This window comes from Diadema setosum, chromosome 21, assembly GCF_964275005.1.
Source record: "Diadema setosum chromosome 21, eeDiaSeto1, whole genome shotgun sequence".
NCBI lineage: Eukaryota > Metazoa > Echinodermata > Echinoidea > Diadematoida > Diadematidae > Diadema > Diadema setosum.
Window position 1 is genome coordinate 86,825 of NC_092705.1, and position 16,326 is coordinate 103,150.

Here is a 16,326-nt window from a genome sequence, read left to right on the forward strand (position 1 = left end):
CGCAGCCAATGACACATTATATTGCCTTCACCACTGATAACTATACACTGTACTAATAAAAATAAAAGAAAACAAAACAATATTTAAGCTCTCGTTTCAGAAACATTTTCCCATTTCAGCAAATGTAATCCCAACTTATTTCTTTTTATAGCAATTTCTTTTTCTTCATCCCGAAAACTTATTATTCTTTAACAAATTTCCTCCAAAGTAGGAATTTTTCCCTCCGACCTAGATCTGAAAATGATATATTTCAAAATAAAAATTATTGTATTATAAAATTTTACTTTTGGATCCCTTCCCGTAACACCAAAATGAACGTCTCTCCACTCTACATTTCGAAGATCTGCCATCTCAAACCTATCTATCACTTCCTGCCACAAATTCTTAACATACACACAATCCCAAAATAAATGTTTATATGTTTCTACCGATTGCTCACAAAAAGAACACCGGTTATTTGCAACGAAACCAAACTCAAAAAGATTTTCCTTTGTATAAACAACTCCATGTAATAATTTATACTGAAATTCCCTAAGTTTTGTTAGAAGTGTTGTCATTCTTGGTCTTAAAAATATATGTGTAATTTCCTTTTTCGAAAACAAATAATCATTTTGGCCATCTTTCATTCGTAAAACATACAATTGCTGTAAATTTGTAACAAAGAGTTCATACACCTTTCTAAATGAAACATCTTTCAATAAAATTACATTCTCAAAAATTTTCAAAGAAATATTATATTCCTCTTTATCAACAGAATAAAAATCATATATATTTCCCTCAAATTTCTGGCTTCTTACAACAACCTCCCCTATTTCCCAAACTTTAACTATATTTTCACTATCTAATCCTAACCTGTGAAAATATACTGCTGATCTCATACGATCTTTTTCCATAATTTGCTTCACTAAATAAATATTCTTCCTATATAAATTTTCACAAAAAATCATTTTCCCTTTACACAAATAATCCTTATTATTAAAAAAAAATGGATTAATCTTGCCTTCTTGATAATTCCGGTTATTCTCCATTTCTTGCCATGCCCTCAAAATTTCTAAATAAAACAATGGTACATTAAACTTTAGAAATCGTATATCATAATTGCACAAAAATATGAATCTTCCTCCCGCAGTCCTAAAAATATAATCAAAGAAAAGTTTCCATCCCATGAGCTTCTCACCATATAACAATCGCTTCAACCACATAATTCGTTGACTCTTAACAAACAATTCAAAATTTGTCATTCTAAGACCGCCCTCACTATAATCCTGATAACAAATAACCCTTTTAATTCGATCTTTACCATTCCACCTAAATTCAAAACAAATTTTATTGATATCTGCCACTACCCACTTTGGAACCTCTATTGATGAAGATACATAATATAATTTAGACAGAGCATATGTTTTGAGCAAAAATATTTTTCCCATTACAGTCAAATCTCTTTGACACACACACACACGCACATACATACACACACACACACACACACACACACACACACAGTGGCGTACCATGGGTCAAGACATTAGGGGGGCACCTCGTGGAAAAGTAATTTTGAGGATGTGTATGCTTATGCGTGCTTGCGTGTGTATGTGTGTGTACGCGTGTGTGCCGCGTGCGCTGTCAGTCTGCAAACGGGGACTACAGTACATAACGATATGTCATACATTCCACAGCGCAGTCATTGAGCAACACTGACGGCGTGAAACAACAAATTATTTGGAACAACATCAGGAGAATTGCATAAAAATTGAATGCGAGCGAGTGTTGAAAATTTTGACATTTCACAGTACAAAAACTGCCGTTTGTAGCTATATTTTTCGCTTTCGAAAGGGGTTGCGCACCGGGCTCAACTGCTGGCAATTACCGGCAGCAACATCAGGAGATTGGCATAACGATTAAGTGCGAGCGAGCGAAGCGAGCGAGCTTGAAAATTTTGACATTTTACAGTCCAAAAACTGCCGTTTGTAACTATATTTTTTCGCTTTGGATATTAAGGAGGGGAGGGAAGCATCGGGCGCAACTGCTGGCAATTACTGGCAGCAACATCCGGAAGAATGGCATAACGATTAACTGCGAGCGAGGGGAGCGAGCGAGCTTGAAATTTTGACATTTTACAGTCCCAAAGCTGCCGTTTGTAGCTCTATTTTTTGCTTTGGAAATTAAGGGGGGCGCACCGGACCCAACTACTGGCGATTACTGGCAGCAACATTAGGAGAATAGCATAACGATTAAATGCGAGCGAAGCTGCCGTTTGTAGCTATATTTTTTGTCGCTTTGGATATTATGAGGGGGGGGGGGCGCACCGGGCGCAACTGCTGGCAATTACTGGCATCAACATCAGGAGAATAGCATAACGATTAAATGCGAGCGAGCGAAGCGAGCGATCTTGAAAATTTTGACATTTTACAGTCGCAGAACGACCGTTTGTAGCTTTATTTTTTCGCCTTGGAAATTAAAGGGGGGCGCACCGGGCGCAACGCTGGCAGTTACTCAGCTGGCAGCAACATCAGGAGAATGGCATAACCAGGGAGGTGAGACTCACCTCCCTGGCATAACCAGGGAGGTGAGACTCACCTCCCTGGCATAACGATTAAATGCGAGCGAGCAAAGCGGGCGAGCTTGAAAATTTAGACAATTTAAAGTCCAAAAACTACCGTTTGTAGCTATACATTTTCGCTTTGGAAATTAAGGGGGCGCACCGGGTGCAACTGTGGGCAAAAACTTTCAGCAACATCGGGAGAATAGCATTGCGATTAAATGCGAGAGAGCGAGCTTGGAAATTTTGACATTTTACGGTCCAAAAACACCTTTTGTAGCTATTTTTTCGCTTTGGAAATTAAGAGGGGCGCAACGGGCGCAACTGCTGGCATTTACTGGCAGCAACATCAGGGTTTTTTTTTTTTTTTTTTTTTTTTTTGGGGGGGGGGGAACCCTCCGTTTGGTATCTATAGATATCTCCACCCACGGAACTTTTGTATTTTTTTCTAAACTGAAGTAACAGACCTGGTGCACACTTAGATGAAACATTTTAAAATATGTTAATCTAAAGTGTATTAAGTAGAAAGGTCTGAACAGGGAGGGTATAGGAGGCATGGGATAGGCCTAACCTCTCTTACACGAGGGAGATTTTGTATCATTTTGTAGAATTGAAATTCAGCCATCTTTGGATGAAATATTTAGACAGTTTTCTATCAAAAAAGTAAGAACATTTCCACATCTCGGGAGTTACGAGGAGCAAAATGATATGTTTGTCCCCAATACTTTTATGGGGTACCATCCCCCCCCCCCCCCCATCGACGCCTCTGCATATGAGGGAGCTTTTGTAAGTGAAAGATCTGCTGCACGCTCTTTGATAAAATACTAGGAAATACGTCAATCTCAAAAGTGTTCAAAATCTATCGAAAGGGATCCAGTAGCGGAGCTTTTGCATGCTTATGATTGCAATTCAACGAAATCTGGTGCATAGTTCTGGCGGTATTTGGACAATTTTCCACAAAGAAAGTTCGAGATTTGTCCTTATCTCGGGAATTGCTTGGGGGACAAATGACTTTTCTGCCCCAACACTTCCGCAGGGGTGGGGCAAATGCCTCCTTGCCCCCCCCCCCCCCTCCCCGAGATAGATTCGACGCCCCTGATCATCCCTGGGTATGCCCAATCAGAGTCGTCATCGTTTCAGGAATAATTCAGGAAATGGAGGGGGGTTCAATTATGGCGGTATGGTTTCAGTTATTGTTTGTTTGTTTGTTTTCGTACATAATTTGCAGATGGTCCCGAGTTGCTCGCGTCATAGCATGTTTACATGTAAGCCTGTGCTATTTGACGTTGTCAACGTCTGGACCATAAAATGTCGATAATACTTTCTTCGCGAGCGACATTGCTCGCTTGAGAAAATTATGTATACATTATCCTACAAGATGGACTGTTCAGCTCTGTTACCTCTCTGAAGGCGGGCCTTTCAATAAAAATATGTCAATATTGATAAAAGCACATTTCTGCTTCCTCCATTTTTTCCTCAAATTTCAGGGGGGATGATTGTACAGGCCATCCCCCCTCCTCCATTTCAGGGCACTGGCGTAGCCAGGGGGGGGGGGGCGATGGGGGCGGTCGCCCCCCCCCCCCCTCCTAAGATTTGGACCGGGGATTTGGGAGGCGGAAAAAAAATGCGTGTATACTGTATGCATGCACATGAAGCGGGTCTCCTTTGCAACCTTTCATCAAATAAGATATTTTTTTGAATATTTCACTCAAAATGTTCACCAGATCGTTGAATTTCAATTCAAAATATGCAAAATATCTCGTGCTTGGGAGGGGGTATCCCCCTCCCAAACCCTCCCCCTCTGTGCCTCTTTCCCTATATAGATTAGTACACTTTTTAGATTTACCCCCAAAAAATATGAATAATTCTGAGTGCACAAGACTTATCACTTATATTCCGAAAACTCAAGGTTCCCTCATGTAGAAGGGGAATTTCCCCTTTTAATCGACCCTTTCCTCCCTCAGCCCCCCCCCCATCAGTTTTTTTTTTTTTGTGATTTCCCAAATGTTGATTCCATCAAATATGCGTATACGAGATATCTCAATTTCAACCTTAAAAAGGCAAAAGCTCCATCGGAAGGAAAGGGTGGAGATAACGCTCGCCCACGCCTTCTCCCCGCTCGCCCGCCCCTCCAATTCTAAAAACGCAAAAGCTCCGCGAGCGGGAGGGGGAATCCCCCTTCCCCTAAGCTCTACCTCACTAGTCTTTATACATACACACAGATGGTGCACATTCGGAATAAGAGCTAAATTCCGTGATTTTAACACTTCGATGAAAAAGTATTGCACCAAAAATTTGCACCAGATCGCTGAATTTCAGGTCTGAAAACGCAAAATCACCTTCGTGTGGGAGGGGATATGCCCCTATCTACACCCTCGTGTGCATGCTTTTTCTGTTTGATTGCTGAACTGCAGACAGCGTTCATGATATTCAGTGTAAGAATTAATACAAGAAGATTATTTAAATGATATACTATTTTATAGGCAAATTGTTCAATAATAATCTACACTAACTGTTTCAACTCGTTAAAACAAGCAAAAACATGCATCAAATTGCACCATTTGCAACATCAAAATGCAAAAAGTTATCACCGTGGGAGGGGGGACACCCCCCTCCCACACCCTCCCCATTCGCTCGCTCCGCTCGCTCGGGTTCAGTCGCGTTCATGATATTCAGTGAAAAGAATTAACACAAGAAGTGTATTCAAATTGTACCATTTTATAGGCAAATTGTTCAATGATAATCTACATCAAAATATACTGCTACCTTAAACAAGTGGGACTGTTTGTCGTCGATAAAACGCGCAAAAACATGCATCAAATTGCACCATTTACAACATCAAAATGCAAAAAGTTCTTACCGTGGGAGGGGGACACCCCCTCCCACACCCTCTCCTCCCCCCTCGCTCGCTCCGCTCGCTCGGGTTCAGTCGCGTTCATGATATTCAGTGAAAAGAATTAACCCAAGAAGTGTATTTAAATTGTGCCATTTTGTAGGCAAATATTGTTCAATGATAATCTACATCAAAATATACTGCTACCTTAAACAAGTGGGACTGTTTCTCGTCGATAAAACTCGCAAAAACATGCATCAAATTGCACCATTTACAACATCAAAATGCAAAAAGTTCTTACCGTGGGAGGGGGGACACCCCCCTCCCACACCCTCCCCTCCCCCCTCGCTCGCTCCGCTCGCTCGGGTTCAGTCGCGTTCATGATATTCAGTGAAAAGAATTAACACAAGAAGTGTATTTAAATTGTAACATTTCATAGGAAAATTGTTCAATAATAATCTACATCAAAATATACTGCTACCTTAAACAAGTGGGACTGTTTCTCGTCGATAAAACGCGCAAAAACATGCATCAAATTGCACCATTTACAACATCAAAATGCAAAAAGTTCTTACCGTGGGAGGGGGACACCCCCCTCCCACATCCTCCCCCCTCGCTCGCTCCGCTCGCTCGAGTTCAGTCGCGTTCATGATATTCAGTGAAAAGAATTAATATAAGAAGTGTGTTTAAATTATACCATTTTATAGGCAAATTGTTCAATAATAATCTACACTAAAATATACTGCTACCTTAAACAAGTGGGACTGTTTCACGTCGATAAAACGAGCAAAAACATGCATCAAATTGCACCATTTGCAACATCAAAATGCAAAAAGTTCTTACCGTGGGAGGGGGGACACCCCCTCCCACACCCTCCCCTCCCCCCTCGCTCGCTCCGCTCGCTCGGGTTCAGTCGCGTTCATGATATTCAGTGAAAAGAATTAATACAAGAAGTGTATTTTAATTATACCATTTTATAGGCAAATATTGTTCAATAACAATCTACACTAAAATATACTGCTACCTTAAACAAGTGGGACTGTTTCACGTCGATAAAACGAGCAAAAACATGCATCAAATTGCACCATTTGCAACATCAAAATGCAAAAAGTTCTTACCGTGGGAGGGGGGACACCCCCTCCCACACCCTCCCCTCCCCCCTCGCTCGCTCCGCTCGCTCGGGTTCAGTCGCGTTCATGATATTCAGTGAAAAGAATTAATACAAGAAGTGTATTTTAATTATACCATTTTATAGGCAAATATTGTTCAATAACAATCTACACTAAAATATACTGCTACCTTAAACAAGTGGGACTGTTTCACGTCGATAAAACGCGCAAAAACATGCATCAAATTGCACCATTTACAACATCAAAATGCAAAAAGTTCTTACCGTGGGAGGGGGGAAACCCCCCTCCCACACCCTCCCTCCCCCCCCCCCCCTCGCTCGCTCCGCTCGCTCGGGCTCGGTCGCTTCGCTCCCTCGCAGACTAACCGCCCCCCCCCCCAAGATCAAATCCTGGCTACGCCGTTGTCGGGGGGGGGGGGGGAAATATATCCCCCCCCCCATCCCCCTCGGGATTTACGCCCATGCATGTAATGTAATGTATATCAACGCAGGGCTCCCTTTTAAAGCAGGCCTTTGTGACACTGAATGGGACTACCCTGCTTTTAAAGAAGACTTGATAAAATAAATAAATAAACTATTTTTAGCCTTTATTGATCTTTTTGGGCTTCAAAGATATCATATAGATCATAGGTATATTTTTGCAACTGAACTCATGTTTTTTATTGTGTTAAATTTGTCTTTTGTTCTTACTATTACATTAAATAGCATTTACGCATGAATAAGAACTTGTTCATCTTTGCAATTTTTACTTTTGTGCCTTGGAAGAGGAAAACAAAGGTGTTCACTCATGCGTAAGGTTTCCCTTTTGATTGACTTACCAAGTTGATAGCCAATTAAATGACCTTTCAAATGGTATGTAATGCATTAACATAAAGCCAAAAATTCTATGAGAAATATGAACTTGAAAAAGTGTTTACTTTCTTTTTTTGCTGAGTGTATATACACAACAGTATAAAACAATATTATACTCACTGTGTGTATTAAATAAATAACAAAGCATTACCCGTTGTCCGGTGGCCCAGGGCCACCATTCTCTAAGAAAATGATGTTTTGGTGGCCCAATATTAGGCAACAAAATTGTGCGTATCTTTGTTTGTTTGCTTGTTTGTTTGTTTTTTCATTATGTTTTCTTATAGAGAAAAGGAGAATAACTCACCGCTCGGCATTTGCACGCATTTCGGTTAGCTACCGCGACCAGGGTTGCAAGATAAGATTGAAGCTACAGGCTTCAAGGTCAAACTAAGACTATTTTACGGCCAAATTTGATCAAATTACTTTTTTCTCTCTGACAAAGTTCACTGCTAAATTTCATCCTTTCGGTTAGATAGGTAGGTATACCCTTCTGTTAAATATAATGGTTTCGTGAATTGATATACATATACGTTTCATGTGTTTATGCCGCAATTCAATATAAAGCCTTTATGAATCTAGTTACACAGCATTTGAAGCTCTTTATCATATTTGCCAATCTTAACATAATCATAATGGCTTATAATCATTGCTATGTTTGCGTAATTAATCATTAATTATTTCAGTTATCCTATATATATATATATATATATATATATATATATATATATATACATACATACATACATAATACTAGCTATTTATTACATCTGTAAATTGTTTTGTTAGATAATTTTCAATTCAATTCATTTATTCACATTTTTTCTAACAAATATAACACAGAATAATGGAGGAATTATAGGCATACATTCAACTGTCAAAGGATAAATGATAGTTGACAAAGATATACATGCATTCTATATCATTCTTCACTTTTTGGGTAACTAAATTTTACTGTCGGGCCATCAAAAACTAAATTGCCATGATTGTCATGTGCCTAACAAACCACCATCACCACAAAAACACACACACACACACACACACACACACACACACATTAAGATAGTGTCGAGCCTTGACATACAGTTTATAGCCTATACAATACATATCATTCTGATTACTGGTGTATATACGGGTGTATGTAAATATATGCCTGTATACACTCAACAGAAAAAGAAAGTAAACACTTTTTTTTCAGGTTCATATTTCACGTAGAATACTTAGATAAAAATCAGTTTATCATATTGGCTGTCAAAGTAGAAGGTTAATACAAAGGGAAATTTTATGTATAAATGAACACATTCGGGTTTGTTGCTTTTTTTCTCTGAGGAACAAAAGTAAAAATTGCAAAAAAAAATTGACATTTCGTCACTCATTTCAAAATGCATTTCACGATAGCGATGATAGCAAAAGACCAATTTAACGCAAAAAGAGACATACATGAAAAAGCAGAAATAAGTTTTCATTCTCTTTATTATCTCCTTATGTCCCCTAATGAAATGAAAGTGGGATATTAAAGGTGGGAAATGAGAATTTTTGTCAACTTGAACTTCAACTGACATAGGGAATACTCCGCAAAGGTTATAAAATGAACATTTTTTTTTCATTTCATTCTTTTAATTTAGGAATTTAAGAATTCATGAGACAAATTCAAGAACTGAATATTGTTTCCAATTTTCACAAGTTGAAATACACAATAACATTTACAATTTCTACTATTTTGATAATATTGCTTCTTCTCTAATGTTATTTGATTTGGATTTGACAGACCATTTCATAAAAGATGTTAGGGTGACAACTCTAGCTGGAATGGCAACTTCTAGTAGCAACAGCCAATCCGGAAGCTGTATTCTTGGCGTTACCATGACAATTGCCATTCCAGTAAGAGTTGTTATCTAATTGACCTTTTATGAAATGGACGCCAGGTTGATAGCAAATAAAAACACCATGGTATATAGAATATATTCTATGAGAAAGGAGAACTTAATAAAGTGTTTGCTTTCTTTTGTTTTGTTTGGCTAAGTGTGTGTATGTAGGTATATATGTATATTATATATATATATATATATATATATATATATATATATATATATAATACATATAAACATGTTATATGAGATTTCTCGTATTGGCTCCACGAAGATCGAAATAAAGAAACAAACTGGTAATGCAGTTTTGGTTAATAAAGCATGAGTTTATTCGACAAAAATTTCAATTTTTGTTTTGCTTTGTTTTGATACCGTCATTGTCAAGTCCGCTGAAAAAGGCATTGGACGCCGAAATTTCAAATAAACTCATGCTTTATTGGCCAAAAAAAAGCATTACCAGTTTGTTTCATTTACATATATATATATATATATATATATATATATATTGTAACACAGAAATAGTATATGTATTGATTTTTTTTTAATTAATTGATCACCGGTAATATTTGATATTTTATGTGTGATATGGGTTACAATAATGTAAACTCTAATATTGTTGTTTTGTACCCCCATGTACGTGTCTAAACCTGCCATTCGTTTTGAATGAAACGGTGGACCTGGGTTTTTTTTTTTTTTATACTTGTTATTCTCACACTTTCTTGAACTTGAATAAAATCATGATTAAACAACAATATATGTAATTATCCTTATATATACTAGTATCAGATATACATGTGTGTGCACGTGTGCGTGTGTGTGTGTCAGTGTGTGCGTGTGTGTGTGTGTGTGTGTGTGTGTGTAGGAAGTTAAGGGAAGTCAAGAGGTTCAAGGGAGGCAAAGTGATAAAAAGAAAAAAAAGGGGGTTGGACATACGTATACAAAGATTGGCGGCTACACAGACCTGCTGGGGAGTGGTTTTGTTTGGTCTATGTATAATTTGATTCCATTGGGTTTTTCTAAACAACTATATTTTCATTTAAATTGATATCAAATAAAAAAAAAAAAAATATGGGATTCTAGGTTATCAAGATCCACTTTCTGCTTTTGTGGGAAAAAAAAAGAAAAAAGTATTACATAGAAAGGAAACATTCTTGTGAGTTGTGTTCCTTAATTATGCAAATATTTGTACTTGGTACAGTAATTCCAGTTCAAACTACTGTCCTTGTATCAACCTGTTGAAGGCCGTGTCACAGCATAACGCGGGCTTGTGGCGAGGAGGTAGTTTCCAGCACGTAGAAGATTTTCAGCGGGCGAACAAGAATGTTTGCAATTTTCATTCATGCCTTGTCATACCGTACGGGGGAACTTCTGCGGCTTACTTGCGGGGAAATAAATTTACTCCAAGGAGCTCTCCGCAGTTGGTCCGCACCTGGCAGTATCTAGCGCGTAGTTGCCCGGAGGTGCTCACGCAAGTCCGATTTAACCGCAGCCAAGTTTTGAGTATGACCAAAACTTTTTCCGGGTGAGTCGCGGGAATGCCCGTAGAGGTCCACGCAGAACGCCAGTAGGTGACCCTTAGCGGCAGTACTTCCCAGGCAATTCCCACGCAGGTACTTCGCAGTCCCGTATGCAGCCAAGATAATGAAATTCTGTGAGATTTCAGCCATTCCATTAAAGGAATTCCTTCACTAAGTTGTCAGCCCCCGAGGCGACTGGCAAAAAGGTCACACAGTATACTCGCAAGTATAACGCGTCCAGCAAGTAAGACACATGCGCTGACTCGCACAAATCCTTTTCCGTCCTCAGGAATGTCCGGTATGCTAGAAAATCCCTACACGTAACAAGCCCGAGTAGCTTGCCCGGAAAGGTGTGACAGGGCCTAAACACGGTTGCGGGTAAAAAAATATGCGTGCGCACCTCCGGGCGACTACTTTTGAGATACATGCTAGGTACTGTCATGTGCGGATCATCTACGGGGACCTCCGGGTAGTCAAAATTGTTCTTTGCAAGTCGCACACAAGGCTGGTGTGACACGGCCTTTAGGATGGGCTGATTTTGCAATACAGGCATCTCCCAATAACACTTGCCCGAGTACTAACAATCGGGACTCGTCCTCAGCGGATTAAACGATACCATTGCAGGGGGAAGTGTGTATGTCTATGTATCTACAGAGTCCCTAGTCCATATGCATCGTCATCTTTTCAATATCATATTTGAAAAACAATGTAAAACCAATTCCTATTAATTACAAACCTTTCATCAGGATATATTTGATGTAAGTGGAATGATAAGGTGTTTTCTTTTTTAAGATTTGGAATTATATGCAATTAGAAACTTCATCTCAGAAATGTTAAAGTTCTAGTTTAAAAAGGCAATTCACTGAGGTTCAAAGACTCTTGTTTGGAACTGCTGTTGATAGTTGGAATGATGTAAACTGGCACATAGAAAAGCTGATCCATACCTATGAAAACACCCAACAGTTCCTGGAACTGTGTTCGACAATTTCTTAATAGCAAGCTGGTTGTCAAAAATAAGTTGTGACTATAGTTGGAAGAAACTTGCATGAATTCCTTGAAATTTCTTAAACTTGATCAAGGGTCTGTGGTATCTGTGGTTTATCTGAGTTATTTCATGAAGTTTACCTTTCAGAGAATCTGACCCAATGGTATATGATGACTCACTCATATGGTGAACTGTTCAAAGGAGTGGGGAAAGTTTTAGTAAACTTTTAATTTTTTTTAAAAATAAAACATCCATTATAACATTTAGGATGTGAAAAGCATTTCAATACTCTTGTGCATCTGTATCAAGGTCAGGCATGCACATTCACATTAACACGTGAGTCACATACTCAAACACACACTCACACACACACACACACACACACACACACACATATGCACAAACATAGATACATCCGTATAAACTTTATGGTAATTTCGTCATCTAATTTCTAGAGACTTGACAATTAGAAAAGTCAGATTTGTTGAAACATTTTGCTATGTTCAAAATACAAGTCTGAAAATAATGCTTTCATGATAAAGTTATTTATTGATGTCAATAACTAACAAGTTTTCATAAAATATCAATACTTCCTTTATACAAAACTGCAATCAAAGGCCTGTCTTTATACATGGATGCATCAGACTTCATGTAAAATGCAATAATACAAGTACATCCATATCCTCCATGTTCACATGACATAACAGAGCTTTGGGCTGGCTAACACTTGTATCATTTCCTTGAACAAGATGAAAATTAAAAAAGGGGGAATAGGACAGAAAAGGAATGACAAGATCAAATAAGGCTAAAATGAAAACAATTGCCTCTTGATGACAGAGCAAAGTATTAGATGAAGAAGGAACAAATATCTTAGCTTCACAGACATACTCACAAATACAAGAAAGGAGCACCCCTCTCCTGACTGGCCCAGTTTTAACCTTTGCAAGAGACAATTCATGCCTGAATGTTGACTCTTAACAGTTTACTCTGACCAGGTACATGCTGAAAAATTGCCCGATTTTCCAATATAGAAGCCTTTGTTACGTCATAAACCCTCAGCCGCACGGCGCACCTCGCCCTAGCAGAAACTAGAGCACGCACTTTAGTGCGCACATGTAAACCTCACATACGCGCAGCCTGAACTCCCAAGTTCATTGACCCTACCTGCCAAAATGTCAAAAATCCTTCATAAATTCCCCCAAAATTCTCAAATCACTAACATAATTTAATCGTTTGTTACTTGTGTCATTCTTAACCTTTCCTGTAAGTTTCATCCAAATACATTCACTACATTTTGAGTTATTTTGCACACGGACAAACAAACGAACGAACAAACAAACCAACGGTAACGAAAACATAACCTCCTCCCTTGGCGGAGGTAATAATAATAATAGTAATAATAATAATAATAATATACAGTTCGACCTCAATTATCCGGCCTTCTTTTATCCAGAAATCTCTATTATCCGGACGCGTTCATGCAGTGAAGGACTTTTTTTTTTCATCCAAATATTGAGAAAAACAGTGACTTTCATGGATCTATTTCACTAATTTCATAAGATGTGCATGATAGATTTCTCAATATCTGAGGTAAAACATGTATGATTTTCACATAAAGATATACATGTACTGTACTTTATTTTTATGAAGAAGGGACTACAATTTTGCACAGGCTAGCATAGATTACACCACTGTTGCGGGGTACGCTACCTGCCTAGCTGCCAGTGCACTGGGATGGCAGCTTGGACGGCAGCTATATACATTAACATTGTGTCTCCCATATCCGGCCAATTCGCTTATCCGGATGAGCGCCGGTCCCAACATGGCCGGATAATCGAGGTCAAACTGTAATAATAATAATATAATAATAATAAAACAACTACATTTTTATCAGTCCTACTAAAAGTTAACTATTCCACACATGGCCTACACAACACTACACAACTGTTTTACACAATGGAATTGGATTTCTGTAGGTGTTATATAGAGTAGCTACAACCTATACACACACAAAAAGAGCACTTTAAAGTATGCAATGGGCTGTCAATTTGAAAAATAAGGCTCTTGCTTCTAGCAGTTCAAGCAGAATGAAAGCATAATATTGAGCATTTCAATCTATAGAACTTGAACCTCTTTTTAAAAATCACAAAACATTGCACTTAAAATCAAAACTGGATGATTTGCCATGAACACTGAAGTGTAATGTAGATCATAACAACCTCCAAACGTTTGAACGTTTAACTAACATTCACCTACATATAGGAATCACTAAGAACACATTCCTCTCATTCTAATTCTTAATCCTGTTATTCAAATGATTGTGGTACTAATGTTAACAAGTCTTAGTATACAAACTTATATGTGTATGAAGGTCACACATTAAGCTTAATGACAACAAAACTACTGGAATATCTGAAGATACTGGGTCATTCTGTACAGTCTCACAGTGATCATAGTATCTTTGTGATCTTGTGATTACAAAACTAAGAAGAAATCCCCGAATCAGACTGATAAGTTTAAGTCAGATATCAATCAAAAGAGAATTTAAAGGCAGATGAAAGTAACATGGGTCTGCAAGAAGTGTAACAAACATTTTCACTAAATCTTAGATTTCATGTCTTTAGATTCTGAAGAAACTCTTTTGGAACATACCCGGTACACAGGGGAAATTAATTTTGACCTGAACACATAATAGGCTGACCGGGAAATTGACCAGAGGGATTTCTTTTTTCTTTTCTTTTCTTTCTTTTTTTTTTTTCAAGTTTTGTGATGTACCATCTTTGAAATCGCACTTTCTGCTGCCTGCATCTTTCACCTATCCTAGCCTTTCAAAGAGGGAGAGAGACAGAGAGAGAGAGAGAGAGTAAAGACAAAAAAAAAAAAAAAAACAGTTTCACTCAAAACAGCAAATGTAGAAGTAAGGAAGTAATAGTCTAATGATCTTGCAGCAAAGTGAGAGACACACTCCTGTGATTCCAACAGGTTACTGTTTGATTTCCTGGTAAAATAATAACAGGAGAGAGTGTTTAAATGTACAATGTACATGTGTTCCATACCTTCTGTGTCATTTAATCACTGCTTCCCAAGAAAATTCTAATTTTTAGAAGACTGTACCCTACAGAGCATATTGTTCGGAGTAAAACAAATGCAGGTGAAATTGATATTCGTGAGAAAAAAAACCCGAAGAAAATATCATCAAAATTAATCACAAACATGTAGCAACTGTTTGTAATCATGAATATGTCATGTGACAAAAGACTTTATAGGAACCATCAAACAGTCATCAAGAGCCCTGTCTTAACAGACCTTCTCCCCGGGCAAAGATATACATTCCACAGATTCCATGAAACATAGAGTACCCCATTTTAACAGGCATTGCTCGAAAACCTTCCCCAGGGAAGATACGTTCTCAATAGCCCCGTCTCAACAGACCTTCTCCGGGCACACCCGGGTGTTCGCCGCCAAAAATTACATTCCACAGATTCCATAAAACACAGGTTGACCGCCAAAGTGCCCTGTACTGTTTTAACAGGCATTGCTCGAAAACCTTCTCCGGGGAGGATACGCTCTCCTTGGCCAATCACATTACAGGTACGCTGAAAATGAAGCATTTCACATGCACATCATTGTCATTGCACTAGCATGTGGTTGCGTAGTACGCAAATGTGCAAGTGTGTACTGCTGACAGATTCATGTGGGAACTAGTGGGAATCTACCGAGGCATTTCAATATAATTATATTAGACCAACTGTTTTTCCCTAAAATATGTTTACAGTGAAAGCGCCTTTCTTTTCTCTTTTCACAAGGATCTTTCAAAAAGAAGTAAATAAAGTAGAAGTCATGAAATCAACCACATGTTTAATCAGAGCCCGTCTATTACCATACTGTTCAACCCACATAACTCGAGGAGTGCTTCGACTGTATACATAATATATAGGTGTTACAAAAAGCATTTCAAACTTTGGATCCTTGAATGTTTTCATTTTTTAATTACCTGGAACAAAATTTTACTCTCTTCAGCTATTGCTCGTATCAATGCCAGTGTTATCCGATATATAGTTTTTGAATCATTAAACATCAAAAGCGGGATTTTTTTTTTGTAACACTTATTACTAGTACTTGAGTACACATAAGCCCAATACGTGCTGTGCAGAAGTCGCTGTGCTTCGCAAGGCATAACGTCCGGTCGTGCTAATACATAGGAAGAGTTTGTGGATTTGTGTGGCGCAGTGCTGATCACCTGACTTAGCACTGGTCACGTGACGCCTCGGGGGAAGATTCACCCTGCGAGCGTCTAACAGACACCAATGCGGGGTAGCCTCCGGCGGTTCGTATGAGGCTACCCCGCGTCTACCCTGGTCGATCGCAGGGTAAGGTTTCGCCCGAGGCTACCCCGAGGCTACCCTGCGTTTTGTGGCCTGTTAAGACGGGGTGTAAGTAACAGGACAGTACTCTGCTCAGTACTCTGCTTGCATAAAATCTCTCATGTATGGAACAGAAAGACAACCAAACTATGATTTTGCCTGAATCCGTATGAAGGAATTAATATGTGTTGGTACTGGAGGATGAGTTACAATCATATGTCAGAAGATTATTAGAGCCATAA